General features: G+C 40.2%; 1 protein-coding gene across 10 annotated transcripts in view; it reads left to right on the top strand.

Moving 5' to 3' along the window:
- Positions 1–1,013: 1,013 nt before the first annotated feature.
- JAKMIP3 (Janus kinase and microtubule interacting protein 3) overlaps positions 1,014–16,079 on the top strand; it is a 149,356-nt gene continuing 134,290 nt past the window's right edge. For all 10 annotated transcript variants that reach the window (XM_074959132.1, XM_074959130.1, XM_074959131.1 and 7 more), the window contains exon 1: positions 1,014–1,322. The gene's annotated coding sequence lies outside the window, so the exon portion shown is untranslated. The remainder of the gene's footprint in view (positions 1,323–16,079) is intronic.

Raw genomic sequence — 16,079 nt, 5'->3', positions numbered from 1 at the left:
TTAAATCAATTTATGACCAGGGATTGAACAATTGTCAGAAAGAAAAAGTGTATCTTAGATCTTGCAAAGTTCTGGTGTGGATCAAAATGTCTTGTGACCAAATCCACCTTTCCTAAGAGAGACTGAAACCTAAAAGGCACCCAAAGTACAATTCATGCCACTCATTGGCCCACTTGTCTTTGTTTGTTACCATAGAAATAATGGGGGAAACGCTAGTTATTGTGAGTGTGATTGCTGAATATGCTCAGATGGCAAGAGGCAGTAAATAAGGGGTTAATGACAGTTTTTTACTGTCTGCAGTGCTTTCGTTCTCAAATAATACATTTACAGAAGCTCGGGAAAGCAGCTGCCTTTTTGCCATTTTCACGTAATTGCAGAATGAAGAAATACTCAATAATGACATTCTTATCAAAAATAAGTTGCTAATACCTGGCCCTGCACTGGAGTGTGTGAGGATTTCTGTTTAACATGATGCACTTGAAATGTCCCCTTTGCTATGATCAAGTGCAAAAGCTACCAGTTCTAGTTAAATGTGACTATCCTTTAAATCTTATGTATCCTGTTCAAAAACATAACCCTTGCAAGAGGAAGAGTTAAATCCAGATTCACACTGTACAGAATGCAAACTGTAGGCTCAATAAAAACAACAACAAAACAGGCGAGCCTTTATGATTGCCTCCTATTTTCTAGGGACTTTCGGTTGTGCTAGTTGTGGGGTGCTCTAATATTACATCCCCGTTTGTGTGTTTGACTTAGATTTCTAAAAAGGAGGGTTTTCAGTTTTATAAGTGATCTCCTGTGATGACGTTCCTGCACTCAGCTGTTAGCTGCAGTGACACTGCAATGGCTGAGGGGCGGCTGTTGGATGTTCGCAATGAGCTCATTCTCCCAGGAGGGAGCAGGGCTTACAGTGTATCACCCGGCAACTGCAGCCTTCCTGTGAAATTCATCTTTAGCTTCTCCTCAGTTAGGTTGGTCTGATTCTTCACTTTGGGGGTGTGAACATGGTGAGCAGATTTTACTGTATGGTTGATTCCTTTCCCCCACCCTTCTTCTAAATGCTTCCATGGACTTATTGATGAATCATTCCTCATCTGGTCCCACTATTCAGAGGATAGAAATGGAAAATGTAATCTCATGCAGCAGGGATGGATTTTTAAAAAAAAGTCTTTTGCAATGTGCATCGTTAAAAAATCCTTTAAAATCTGTCTGCTAGGAACAGCCCACAGTTTTTAGAATGAAGTGCTCTGCATACAAGGAATGGTACTATCCTCAGGTAAAGCAGACAAGCAGTGTGTATCATGATGGAGCGTGCCTGTAAGGTTAGTTTCTATACGTGTTTGTCAATATATATGTATATGTACGTAATAAATATACGGCTTCATATGTACAGTTACATAAGAATGATTTATTTATATATTTTGTCTAATCCATTTTCAAATATCCTGTTTTGCATGCTCTTTTTGGCATAATTTTTCTAAATATCTAACATCTTTGGTATGATTAAGAAATGCAGCTATGATTCCGGGCAGCTTTCATTGAGGAAGCATGTAGGCCTTCCTAATACCATTATATTTTATTAGATAAGTAGCTTCACCTTCTTGCTGTAGCTATTAATTCATAGAGTCTTCATAGAGTCTGAATCAAATGTGGTTGAACTGAAATGCCAGAAACTATGTTTGTAAATACAGATCCTTTCTGCATTTGTGCATGTAGATGTTGCATTATTTTTAGGGCCTTGCAACTTATGGATTATTGTCACAGGGTACTTCTTATGTTCACTAAATTAATGATTTTGACATTTCCTATTTTCTAAACTCTGACAGGTGCACATACTGCATGTAATGAGAACCATTTCCTATTCTGTGATGTTTAACCTGTTAGATTAAAAGGGAAGCTGCCTTTATCCAAATGTTTCCTCCTTTTTGGCTATAAATGTTGTTTATTCCCATTAAGCTTCCTTTCCTTTCAATAAATGTGTCTACCTCTGCCTGGACAGTGTTTAAAATGCAGACAGAATCTATACAGCAAAAACATTAGATCTGAATCAGATTGGTTTTTGTCTGTTATTTCTCACATCAGGATACTTTCAGAGAATCCATGCATTGTACAACAGAGTCTACATGTATGGTATTATTCCTGTGCACTGGTCATTCACTTGAAAGATATAGCTGCTTATTGCTACCAGCAGTTTGGACTCAGTTCTCTTGGTTTACATATAATGGGTAATATGTTGTCATAAATGCTGTGCTTTGTTTTTCAGAGTGGGACTGTGAGTGTATTACAGGTGTTTGGAGTACACAGTACAGGAGAATTTGAGATGGGAGCTGTTTTAGTACTTTATTCTCAAAGTTTAAGTTCTGCTTATTTCATATTAGCTCTATTAGCCTTCTGAACTGGAAACGGATGACTGTTCTCTGGAGTAAAATATCAATTGCAATATGATACAAGAATTAATTCTGAACAGGTCTTGAATTAAAAAATAGGTTAGCAATTCTACCAAAATAGGGACAGGCACATTCTTGGAACAGGAGAAACCTGCATTTCTAACTAAGACCCTGATTCAGGAAAGCATCCCTATTCAGAACAGCTCTTTAGCATGAGCTTAATTTTAAGCCCATGCTTAAGTCCCACTAACTGTTCTGAATAGGAAACAGACTTAAACATGTTTCCTAAATCAAGATCTATCTCTGTTTCTTATTAAATATTTAGAAAGTGATAGTTGCTAACATCCCCTGCACTGTAAAACTTTCTAAAAAGTTTCTACATGTATTATCCATTTATGTGAGCAAGAGCACAATTTGGCTTTGCTCTTGTCAAAACATAATTTTTAAACATTGCCTTGTATTGCAGTGGGTTCAGATTCAAAACTAATTGACAAATTAGTACTTACAGATGAATGCTTGTCTCAATAACAGAATGCTTTTGAATAATGATTCCTTCATTTTAACACCTTCCTTCAAAACATCTGTGTTTATCCTTTTGGAGGAAGGTGACAAACATCTCAAAAGTTTGTAGGTGTGAATCTTATTTTACTATATAAGTAATTAACCCCCCTGGTTCAAGATTTCCTTTCATGGAAGGTGAAAAGAAAAAATGCTCAGAAAATCTTGCATAAGTGAATTGACTTGAATCTGGGATCTAAACACATCTTGATTCAATAAAGTAGCCAAAATCAGTCTGTCAAATCATCATAACATAGTTGGATTTTAACAGGACTGGATAACTTTATGACCAATAGTAACATTTGTAGTCATGCATCTTGTGATAAGAGTAAGCCAGATATAAGCTAATCACGGTAAAGGACACTAGGGAATCAGTCTTGCCTTTGACCCCCATCTCCCTCTCTGTAGAACTGGCTAGGAACATAATATGCGGTGAGGGTTGAAAGGAAAGGGGAGTTCACCTTCTTCTGAAGCATCAAGTATTGGCCATCACTGGAGGCAGGATACTGGACCTGATAAATCAATGGTCTATTCTGGAATGGCAGATCTTATTTTCCTGTGTTGTCTCCTATGGTAAAGTCCTATTGGAGTAGATAGAGACCAACCAAATATAAAAAGAAATTAGATAAGGTTCTATAGAAATTACTCTTTAATAGGGAATGGCATCCTTCCTTTTGAACCATCCTATCCAATTCTAGAGTAGGGTCATAATTTTCTATTATGTTCTATAGGTGGTCACAAAATCTGTGACACATTATGTTGCACTCTTAATTTGTCCAGGACCATTTCATAAGGGGTTCCTTATTAACTGATGACACTGAAGAAAGGCAACAGGTTCAGTAGAGTCCAGCAATTATCCAGCAATTCAATTATTCCAGCAATACTCTTTAGTCTCCAAATGCAACTCTCACTTTTGTATTCTATACAAAAAGTATTAATAACTGAAGTGAAAGGGTTAATTAAAACATGAGAAAAATAGTTTGGGGGCAAATCATATTTCTTAAAATAAGTGCTTATGGTTTTTTTTGGGAAGGTACGTTGGCGTACTTCAAAACAACACAAATGGATGTTCTTTTATATTGTAATTTCCACATTGTTCAACCAGCCCCAAGATCAAGGGACTTTGACCAAGGGAATATGCAAAAAAGGGGAATTATCTTTCATAGGAAGTGGCTCAAGATAATAGGTTAGCTTAAATTGGGAAATGTATGGATATTATCACTTGTTTTTTTTTTCTGGATTCCCATTTTCTCCTTTTCTAGATCCCACCCCAAATCCTCATATTGTAATGCCAACTATAAAGGCTGAATTGCTTTACTGATGAGACTGCTGGTTACTTGACAGCCTGTAAACTTGGGGCTACTTAGAGGTGCTCCAGAACAGTGGCCTCTGTGATTCTCCTGGACTTTCCCAGGCTAAGATGCGAGTGTCCTGAGATTTAATTCAAATCTGGGTCATCCGCATAAAGCTAGTAACCAACTTACATCTGTTGTTTCATGAGAATTATTTTATCATAAGCCATGGCTTGAATGTGTTTCATGTATTGCTAAGGTTGCTGTGGAAGTACTGTAATCTAATATTAATTGAACAGAAGACTATTAGCTATGCAAACCTGATATACTATTCAGTGATATTTAGACCTGTCATCTGTCCGTGGTAGCCCTGACTTCTATTTCAACCCTTTGTGCAAATCTGGATAAATGTAATTAGCTGATGGAACCGGTACTTTGGATGCACAAAAACTTCTCTTGTTTTTGCTGATGCTGCTCTCTTTTGCCTTGCCTGTCCCTTGGTTGCATAATGGATGTGTCCCTTGGCACATGCCAGAAATAAAGAGCAGCACTAATGAACTCAAAATGGTATTACTATACATTACTAGGATGTAAATCTGAATGAGATTCCACATTAATGGTGCTTAATTTTCTTTTAATAATTAAGCTTGAATGGCCTGATCTTACCTACTCCCATTTGAGCCAAAGGCAAAACTTCTATTAACTTCAAAGGGAGCACGATTGAACCCTAAAGGTGAGATTTTTTTTTTCCAAAAAATGCCTAAGGCATTTATGAGCACAAGACTCACTGACTTTAAATGGGACCTGTGTTCCTAAATCCCTCTGTCACTTTTAGAAATCTCCCTCTAATTTAACATTAAACTTATTTTATCCCCATGGTCTTATTAGTTCCTGATGAATAATACTAAAGAGTCTGAAAATATATTACTTTTTTCCTTTCACTTGGATAGTGCCTTAAAAAGAAACTTTTACGTTTAGGAAAATAATGTTTCATATTTATTATTATTACCTATATTAGTGTTTGTAATCTTAGTGTTTGGAAGGGTAATCAAGATGGTAAAAGATGCAAAGATAAAGATATTCCCTCTCCCAAAGCTTGTACAATCCAAGCCCTGATTCTGCAAGGTGTGCAACACAGACAGATCCCTGTGCCCATGCAGAGCCCTGTTGATTCCATCCACATAGAGTTAGGGCTAAGGAAGTGTTTTTTCTTAGGTCCATGAAATTTCATTTAATTTTTGCTGAGATATAAGCTATTAAAATTTGCTATTTTCTTTCTCTTGCTTGTGTTCCTCAGGAAAATTTTGCTTATGCCATTTCCAAAGCACCACCACCAGTGGGCACAGTATGAGCTCCAGTGAGCTGCCAGACCATTTGTAGTAGAAGAGGGCAGGGGGAGGACAGCTGCACTCACCTGGGCCCCAGGATAATTGCACAAGGGGGCAGAATCTAGGTTGCATGAGGAACTGTAAATCTGGTATTTCCCAACTTTCAGGTGCTTGATTTTGCAACCTAAATGATATTTTTAACGTCCTTTTTTGGTATGTATCACATACGCTACAGATGTAGCAGGAATTACAACTGTACAAAGGCCCACATCTGTAAGAGGACTTAGGGCTTGTCTACACTACCGCATGGGGTTGGTCTAGGATATGCAACTTCAGCTACATCAATAGTGTTGCTGAAGTCGAGGTACTTAGATCTACTTATCGCTGTGTCTTCGCTGCGGTAAGTCGACAGCTGACGCTCTCCCGTCGACTCCGCTTGCGCTTCTCATTCTGGTGGAGTACCAGAGTCGACGGGAGAGCGCTCAGCGGTCAATTTATCGTGTCTGATAAATTGACCCCCGCTGGATCCATCACTGCCGGCCAATCCAGTGGGTAGTTTAGACAAGCCTTCAGGCACCGAAGTCAAACATTTAGGGGCCACTGTGTTCTTGACTACACTACCCACTGGATCGGTGGGCAGCAATCAATCCTGCCAAAATCGATTTATTGCGTCTACTATAGATGCGATAAATCGACCGCTGAGCACTCTCGCGTCAACTCTGGTACTCCACCAGAACAAGAAGCGCAAGTGGAGTCGACAGGAGAGCGTCAGCTGTCAACTTTCTGCAATAAAGACACCGTGGTAAGTAGATCTAAGTACGTCAACGTCAGCTGTGCTATTCATGAAGCTGATGTTGCATATCTTAGATCGACCCCGCGCGGTAGTGTAAACAAGCCCTGAGATCCTCAAACCCCTGCTCAGCCGCCGCCTAACTCTTGAGGTCCCCAAGGTGCAAAAGTTTCTGCCACTGGGCATGCGCACAGCCACTTCAGTCCCGACTCTCTCACTAGTCTCATGCTGAAACCCCAGCAGAATTCTCACACTAGGTTTACTCAGCGCACACTGAACTCCTCACAAAATGGGAGCCGGAGGCATCTACCCTTATAATCTTTAGCCAAGTGTTTATAGCTCCCACCAGAGATGTGGGAAACTAAGGTTCAATCCCCCCACCCTTCTGCCTGACATGGAGAAGGGACTTGACCTGAGGTTCCCCCCGCTGCGACCAGATCCTGCAGATGAGTGCCCTGACCACTGGGCTATGGATATCCTGGTGTGGGTCTTTCTCAGTCTCTGCGTTTTAAGCTGTTCCACTATGTATAAATAATTAAATATGTGTTGGGCCAGAGAGAATGAAAATGACTCTATAGTCTGGTGGTTAGGTATAGAGTATCTTAACCACTGGGTAAAGATTATGGGAGTCTGCTGTTTTGTGGGGAGTTATGTGTGCTCTGCTGCCTTTCTTGCAAGAAATGGCTTAGACACCTGACGTCAGGAGAGGAGTCTGGATGTGAATCCCAAGGGGAGATAGAGCCTTCCCTTCAGCCCAGATTAACTAGAGGAAACATTATCTGCTCACGCAATGGGTGTACTTATGCTTTGCGTCAGGATGAAAATCCCTCTTTTTTCTTTTTATGACTACTATAGCATTTAGAGGCCCTAACTGTGTTTAGGACCTCATTGTGCAAGGCACTGCATAAACAGTGAGAGAGAGTCCCTGCCCTGAAGATCTGCCATCTAAATAGATAACAGCTAGGGTGGAAGGGAAAGCAGATGCACGGAGAGAAGAAGTGACTTGCCCAACTGAGAATAGGATCTAGCTCTCCTGGCTCCCTGTCCACACTCCATCCCCAGACCATGCTGCCCCTCCACTTTTTAAAGCTATTTAATTGTATATCTGTGGAACCATTCAAAAATATCTTGAGGCTGTATTCTTCTCTAGTAACGGGACACATATTCCTTAAAGAACAAAACAACAAATGGATGTGAGATTTGAAAGGGAGAAAATGATATAGGGATGAACAATATAACCATACTTAAGGCAAGGGGACTGTGGCTTAAAGGTTGTAACTTGTCACTCTGGATAGATCACATTCTAAATAATGAACTCATAAATTACTGGTCAGCATGGGATATTATTTTCTATGCAATATTAACAGGAGTAAAGATATTTTTAAATGACATTTTCCAGTATGTCACAGCAATAAATTAAAGCAATCCTCTTGTCAAATACTGCCATAAAAATAAAATATCAATATTAAAAGCTAATTTCAGTTCTCTTCAGTGTGTGGTGCTGGCTGGTGTTGGTGGCCTATGATATACACAAGTCTCAAACTAGATGATCTGGTGATTCCTTTTTGCCTTAAACTCTATAATTGAATGAAAAGCCAAAATATTTTTATATAGAAACCCACATAAGTTGGTTCTCTTAAAGCTGAGCATTTTACTAGTCCATTTGTTTGTTTTTTCATTGATTATTAAATGTCTTCTCTTTCATAGAACTAGACAAAGTTGCTCAAATTAAATAGGATATTTGGATGTTTTCTTACATTTTCTAATTTAGCAAAGAACATTTATGAGAAATTTGAAAGCATATTTAAGGGGTCTAATCTCACTGGGCAAAGCGCTACTCTCTTATCTTAGAGCAGTGCTTAATTTGTAATGAAAGAGGTACTGAGGCTAAAGCAATTTTTTTACTTTCATAACTGACGTGGCAAGCCCAGAGGTGCCAGGGCTATGAACCTCCCAGCCTAGAGGTGCTGGGGCTCAGCCCTGGCAAATCCTGGCACAAATTAAGCCCTATCTTAGAAGCTAGGTCTCAAGTGTCACTTGAGTTGGAAGTGAGATTGTTTTTGTTTTTCAGTTTAAATCATCCCTCATAAGCAGTTGATATCCACATACTGCATACTTCAACAGAGTCATTTTTTTTGCAAACTAGTAACCTCTGACAACTGTGTGAAGAATTGGGATGATTGATTGACAATAACTTGATTATACTGACTCCAGATATGAATTTGGTCCTAAATTCACTCTTGCCACCAACAAGTAAGAAGGGCCAACCTGAGAATAAGTGATCTAATACTAGGACAAGGGAAGCTATTACTAGGCACTGTAGAAAATGTCCTTTAGCTCAAGGCGTAGAGGCCTGAGCTTTCTGGATTTGAAGGACCAGAGTTCTATCCTTGGCTCTACAGTGGTGGAGGTGATTTATTATTTATGTTGTTTGAAGACAGATTAATTACAGTAGGGTTTCATTATTATTGTCTTTTGTGTCCTCAGTATTTTACATGAGGCCCTAGAAGATAGAAATATTGTTCCACTCTTTTCTCTCCTCTGGCATTATCCTGCTCATCTACATACTGGAAGCACGTATTTTGGGGGTTTGGTACCTTGTTCAGTGGGTTAGTTCACCTCTCTCCTTTTTATTTATTTGCTTTTTTTTCCTACCATCAAGTGTACTTTAAGTGCTTTTGTTCCTTGATATTGGTTGCCAGCTCAAATAAGTGTATGCTGAATATAGAGAAAGATGAGCTGACTTAAAAGTTCCAGAAAATCAGTATGGAACTTTCTCATTGCCACTTGTGAGATCGCACAGTTGAAGATTCTAGCTGCATAGTTCCAATTCTACAGAAGATTCTGAAATAGCTCTGCTTAGCTCTGTATTTTGCAAGTGTACTAAATGTGCATGTGTGAAACCTACATTTGCACATGCATACAGAGCAATTAGTTATCTGATTACACGAACTATGCATGCAGATGCCCATTTGTACGTGTAAATGAATACAAGCAGTGTGTTTATGTGTTCACAAGACAGAGGCCTGCTGAAGACGTATCCCCAAAAGTCTGTTTGACAGGGTATCCGCCAGCCCATCAGGGATCGGGGGAGACCCTAGCTGCCTCAAAATGTCATTGAATGGCAGTCTCATTATCCTTAACCAAACCTGTGATACATTCAAGTTCAGCAGGGGATAGTTGGGTTTGCTGCCAGGTGTTCCTCATTATGCTGTCAATTAACCCAACAGGCTGAAACCTGCTGACCTCTTCGTAGGCAGGGGTCTCACATAATCACACCAGAGAACGTGCAGAAAGGATTCTTCCAAAAATGGGTTGCTTGGTCTGTCTTGTAGATTTTTCACAAAAAGATCTGAGTGTGCTTAAGATCTGGCCAATGGTTTTAGCCCCAGGATGTTTTCAATCCTGATTGAGAGAGGAAAACACAGCAGATGGGAAAGCAATCCAGAAAAATGGCAAATGAAATCATCATTGGAAGTCTTCATGAAATAAGTAGATTTTAAAGAGGAATTAAAAGGAGGAGAGTGCTTGAACACACAGGAGGTTTTTCTCAGCAGAAGGGTGGCAGGGAAAAGATGTTTGAAGCCGAGAGTAAAGGGAGAGAAGTAGAGCAGAAAGGAGCAGGGGCCAAATGAGAGTGAGGATGTAGGTGTGGGCAAGATTATTATATATTCAGATTCAGGCTGCTTGCCCTCTTTATTAGGCAAAATACATAGTTATAAGGATAAATACATTAAAGCTTGTGAAGGTCTTTGAGATCTACTGATGACAAGCGCTGTATAGGTATTATCATTATTTTATTATCATCATCAAGAGGGCAAGGAGCTGGAACCCAGATGAATACATGTGCTCCTCTCTTCTCCTCTATTTTTGAAACTTTGTGAAAAGGAGAAAATATGTAAACAGAAAAGAAACTTTGCTGGTGTGTGTGAAACTACTTTCTTCAGAGCTGTCTTACAATCAGTAAAATCATGTCAGATGGGTGGGATGGAATTTGGGATTGGGACAGAGAACTCATCCAAAGCAACAAAAGAGAGTATATAAAAAAAAGAGAGTATTTTTCAGACCCTAAAATCTTCAAAATATATACATATCTATGTTGACTTGATTTCTCTTGCTTTACATCGAAACATTTGAATGAAAGATTTACAACACTTCGGGGGCAGAGTACTTGTATCAGATTATTTTTCCCTCCTTTCTATGAAAAAAAATCAAAATAACATACCGTAAAAAATCAAGATATAGCAGAAAAATGGTAATATATCTTATTTTAGAGAATGTTGGCTTGAAACTGGACTCTTGCTCTGTAATAAATGTAGGGCACAAGAATATATATGTATTTTTGTGTGCATGTGCGTCTATTAAAAAAATCTACATAGATCTGATTCAGATCTCCAGAGCTGGAGGCTTTTCCAAGATGAGTCTTGAAGACTAACTAGCATGAGCTGGCGATATTTCAGTTCCTATTTCAGAAAACCAACCACAGCAGTAGACATCAACTGGCAGCCTCTCATCATGGTCAATGGATATTGAGAGCAAATTATAATCTTTTTTCATAAATGGGGGCCCCCTACGTCAGTCCACACTATAATCTCTTTTGTAGATAAGCAGTGATGCCAACTGGGTATTTTTCAGATGCGCTAAACTCACTTGAAAGAAGAGAGAGATTATTACATCTCATTTACTACAGTTCCAATAATAATTTCTCCCATTTGCCATTAAATGTGGGATTTTCAAAAGTGCTCAGCAGACTACAACAGGAGCAGATTTAGACCAAAGATGAGCGTTTTTGAAAACCCTCCCTAACGAGAGGGAAAAGATGCCCACTAACTTAGTGACATTGAAAAACATGCCACAAAAGAAAATTAAGTATCACTAGTAAACAAACTAGACCAACACTGTTATCCCTTAAAAACAGGCCACTAAAAGGCTGCATTTGACATTTTGAGACAAAAATGTCGGAAATGTGCTTCTTTCTTTCCAAATCATGACTGAAAGATGGAAGTAACAAACAAAATGATTTGCTAAAACAGCGGCATCTTTAAAACGGAATTCAGAGGAAAATCTCTTGACGTTAATGCATTAACACATACGAGCACTATACAGAAATGCAATCGCTCAACCACTAATGGAAACTGGCCTGGAAATTCTGAAATGTACCGCTATTGCCCACAGCCAAACCCACTGGCATAAAGCCTCATCTTTTCATTGTATTTTAGCATTCGTTGTCGTTGTTTTATCACTGTCTCTGGGAATGTGACCCACAAGTGTAGCCTGCGATTTGTCAGCATTTAAGGATGTCTTCAGTTCTCTCCAATTTAGTTTGTAGTCATTTAATCCTCCCTTTGAGAGTCACCACTTCAGGTCCACCTAGGTCTATGCCTTTTAGTATGGACAAATTCACTATGATCAATTGACTGACACGTCTCATTATAATCAATGGACATGGCAGTCCTTGAGGCCATATAGGTGTTCTTTAACAGCACTCCTTTTGATAGCTGTCCTTGGAGTACAAGACATACAGGTTTGAATCCCTGTCCTGGAGCAGGGATTGGAACTCAGGTCTTTCCCCTCTCACGAGAGTGCTCTAATCACTGGGCTATGGGGTGGGTCTCTCTCAGTCTCTCCTGTTGAAGCTGTTCCACTCTGTGTGAATAATTAACTAATCATTGGGCTAGAGACAGAGATTGAGAATGACTCTATAGCCTAAGGGTTTGGGCACTCAGGGACCTGCATTCCTGTCTCTGCTCCAATAACTGTCTAATTAGTTATACAAAGTAGATCAGCTTCAACAGGGAAGACTGGGAGAGATGACCCCCTCTACCCCAGAATAGCCTATAGTCGGAAGTGAGGTATGCTCATGGGAGGGGGGAGACCTGGGTTCCAGTCTCGGCTCCAGAGTGGGGGATTCCCTAACCACTGGGCTAAAAGCTCCACCTTGTCCTCCAACGTGTAAAATGAGGATGAGACATTTGTTAATGTGGACATGGTTTGTTTCAGTATTTCCAGTTGTTTTTGTTTTGTTTTAACTGGAAAAGTTCACTAAAATTAACACAAATTCAGAAATGTTTCAGTTGACCTAAATCTGTATTTTTCAGCAGCAAAAAGTTTTAGTGGAAAAATTTCATTCAGCCCAACTTGCTTAGTGTTTAGAAGAAGGGTTAAAGTAAAGGCAGTAGAGGAAACCACAGCTTTCCTTCTGCTGCTAATGGCATAGGAAGACCTCCCACTCCTCTCCATAAACATAAAAGCAGCTCTCATCCTCTTCCTTGACTTGCACTGAGAGAGCTGTCACTCCTGTTTCAATGTACCATATCTGCTGAGTTAGAACATGTGATTGGTGGTTACTCCTGGCCATGCCACTAACTTCCCATGTGCCTTAGGCCAGTTACTTAACTCTTTGTACTTTGGGTTATTAAAGTGTATAACAGAAATAACTACTACTGTTGATACTTGAAGGGGTTGTTGTGGTTTCATTAATTGCTTGTAAACTGATTTGTAATCATCAGATGAAAGTTACTATCTAAATGCAAAGTGTGGTTGTTAATGATTTTTACTTAGCATTCTCTCCCTGTCTCTGATACTCTCTAAGGCATCAGTTCTGTGTATGTCCACACTTAAAATGTTACAGCGGCACAGCTGGAGCACTTCAGTGTAATCATTCGCTACAGCAGTGAGAGGGGTTTTCCCATCACTACAGTTAATCCACCTCCCCTAGAGGTGGTAGCTAGATCAACAGAAGAATTTTTCCATTAGCCTAGTGCTGCCTACGCCAGGGTTTAGGTCAGCACAGCTGCATCTCTCAGGGGTGTGGATTTTTCACACCCCTGAGAGATGTAGCTATGCCAATGTAAGTTCCCAGTGTAGACCAGCCTTCAGATACTGATCTTCCTCAGTTCCTGTTGCATCTAGTGAGAACTGAGAGCCCTCAGCACCTCATGGAATCATATTGCATAGTTGCCTACAGCCCCTAGGGATCATTTTTTCACACAGGCCTATACCAAGCCTATACCATGACACACTGAGTTTTTGAACTGCTTGCCACCATGGAAGGATTCCCCATTCATGCTTACTCAGTGAACTATACAGCAATGTTTGTGTGTTTTGGATGCCTTCCTCTAACTCTCCCCACAGTCCTCTGAGGTTCTAGTGTATGTGGAACTTATTCTTCTAACAAAAAATTACTTATTAATGCAACAAAAAATAAATCTTTAACAATACAGTAGTAAAAATCAGGCTAATATACAGTCATGGCTTGCTATAAAACATATACCAGGATTTTCTAGAATAAAGCACAACACATCACAGCAAAGGACACTTCCGTATATGTGGTCCATGTTGCCTAGCAACTGCAGCCATTTAGGTGAAGAAAGCTTTAAATATTCAGCAATTTTATTTTTTAAGCCACTGCAAGTTCTCTGTAGATTTGTTTAAAAATTTTTGGTTCGAAGCCCTTTTGGATGAACTTCTATTTTAAAAGTAAATAGCTTGCAAATACTCTAGTCATACTGAAGAATGTGTTGTCATCTTTAAATCCAGGCAGCAACAAGTACCAGGTCAGTCCAAACAGTCTGAATACAGATAATTCATCCCTTGCAAATAGTATTGTCTGGGTTTTGTCTTTAAATAAATGAATTAGCAAAGAACATAATACTGCTTTGTTTTATTGTAGCTGAGAAGAATGTGGGACTGTTGACATTCTTAGCTCTGGAGTGTGAAGTGGAGAGGGATGGAATGGGCATTCTAAACTGAGGATAATCCACAAACATTGGTGTTTTCAGAAGCCTGTCATTAAGTCAGTTACTGGGACAATCTGAGTGCTTGACTCATACCACTTCAAATATTTTTAAATCCCTCCTCCCCCCAATACGTATATAGTTGACTAGGCAGAGAACAACTGGGTATAATTTTAAAAACAGGCGCAATCGCTGATATGAAGTATAAAGGAAGCATCCTGCCCTATGTAGCATAGGTACTCCCTATATAAATGTAAGTACTTTAGTATTCTGCAGTAGTGGTCCAAAGTGCTGCTACGGACAGTAGTGATATTTCAGTGTTTCAATCTATTGCTGTATTTCTTGATTAAAGGTTTCTAAATGCATTTCATACGGCATGAAATAGTCTGATATTCTACTGCAGTGTTTTCTTATAAAGTCATTCATGTTCAAATTGTTCTTAAACCATACTTACTGGTCCTGGTTTTTCTTTCGTTAGCACCAATTACTCCATTAATTTCAACAGATGTATCTCTGATTTACCAGTGTAAGGGAGAAGGGAATCAGGGATTTGCATAAAACCCCCAAACTGTATGTAACTGTAAAATTCTGCAGTAGAATCAGAGATTTACATTTGAAATAGGCAGGTGTTGGAACACTCTAGACACCAGCTGTCAGCAGGTGTTCTCTCTTCCTGTCCAAACCTGGCCTACACATGTATACACTGAGCCACAGTGAGATGCAATGTTATGTTACCTCTAACAGATAGACATTATTAGATGCAATAAGGCTGTTATGGGCACTTCTGTTTTCCTTACTATCAGTTGACCATGAAACCAGTGGTCCCCAAGTTTTTTATCTTGCGTCTCCCCTTACCCCTATCACCTCCCCCCCCCAAATGGAGCCGGGAGGTGGACCACAGCTCTGGGAGTGGGGGACGCAGACAGAGGTAAGGGGGCTGGGGCCATGCCTGGGGGTGGGAATGGACTGTCAGCTGCAGGTTAAAGACCTATAGCCACAGCTGGGTGCAGAGCCCCAGGGTGGGGCGGGCAGCCGGGGCTGGGGCCAGGAGCACAGTTGGGCAGTGCTTCCTCCCCACCCCTTGTAGTGGCTGGTCTGGGCCTCAGCTTCGCCCCCACAAATGTTACTCCATGCCCCCCGGGGGGCACACCTCACAGAATGAAGGCCTCTGCACTAGACTAATAAATATTTGAGCTTGGCGGTGTGTAGTGTGTGTCAGTTAACCTAGAATTTGAATATGTCTGCTTCTGGCAATGCAAAAGGAGTGCTCCATTACTCTGTTGCAATGTTAATTTACTGGCTGACAAGCTCCTCCTATTTGACAGTGAGAGTCTTTGTCAGGTGCTATGAAAAGCATCCAGTTTTCTCTCTCCTGATCCTTCTTCCTCCTGTTCATTTTAGCTGACCAGATCAAACCTTTTTGATGTCTCTTCCCAAAGGGAGGGTTAAATGGCCTTTGTTTGATAGACCTCTGGCCACCTTGTGGCATTACACTTAATCTGTTCTTTTCAAAGGCCTCCTGTCATTGCCCTGGTCTGTCTGCAATGCCTGGTGGCATTGAGTTGTCATCTCCACAAGTAATAGCTGATGTGGATGATTGAGAGGAAGTGCTGACTTTGAAAATGCTAAGTCCCTGTAGTGGGAGATGGGCAGCAGGAGGCGGCTTTTGAAATCCATGGAGTTCTATGGGATTGTTTCCGCTCTCCGCCATGTGCTTTCTACTGTGCATTCAGGGGACAAGGTCCTTCCTTAGAACCTCTCTCGAAGCTCACACTGGCAGACATCTTCTTGCCAGGTCACTGTTGATGATCTTAAATATTGTAATGATTTTTAAAATATGTAACGTGTGGTTATAGGAGTCATATAGGCATCTATTACGCACTTCTGATGGCTGAAGTTTGGGTGTACTGTCCCATCGTGGTGTGATAATGACTCATCATTGCATCTGTAGGATTCAGGCATCCTTGGTTTCCTTGCATTTTGAAACA

Source organism: Natator depressus, chromosome 7, assembly GCF_965152275.1.
Source record: "Natator depressus isolate rNatDep1 chromosome 7, rNatDep2.hap1, whole genome shotgun sequence".
Lineage (NCBI taxonomy): Eukaryota > Metazoa > Chordata > Testudines > Cheloniidae > Natator > Natator depressus.
This window is presented reverse-complemented; position numbering and strand designations above follow the sequence as displayed.